The sequence below is a fragment of the Trypanosoma theileri genome, assembly GCF_002087225.1.
Source record: "Trypanosoma theileri isolate Edinburgh chromosome Unknown TM35_Tth_74_V1, whole genome shotgun sequence".
NCBI classification, from domain to species: domain Eukaryota; phylum Euglenozoa; class Kinetoplastea; order Trypanosomatida; family Trypanosomatidae; genus Trypanosoma; species Trypanosoma theileri.
The window spans coordinates 6,446-6,752 of record NW_021639916.1 but is presented as its reverse complement, the minus strand read 5'-3'; positions in this window follow the sequence as shown (position 1 = coordinate 6,752).

Here is a 307-nt window from a genome sequence, read left to right as displayed (position 1 = left end):
ACAAATATAAATTCATCTGTAATCATTTCTTTTTCCCACTGCAAAAGGCAGTTCATTATAATCATTATCATTACAATGCAAGACCAATCACAGAGCCTCCAAGAACATACACACACAACGGAGTAGTAGCAATAATTATAATTATAGGATAAACACAGAGAGTAAAAACACACAAAACACAATAACATTATGAAACGAAAAAGAAAAAGAGAAATCCCAACAGGTGGAAAGATTAGTTAGACTGTAGGGATACATGCAAAAAGAAAAAGAGAAAACAAAGGATGACCTGAGTCACACCATCACCACC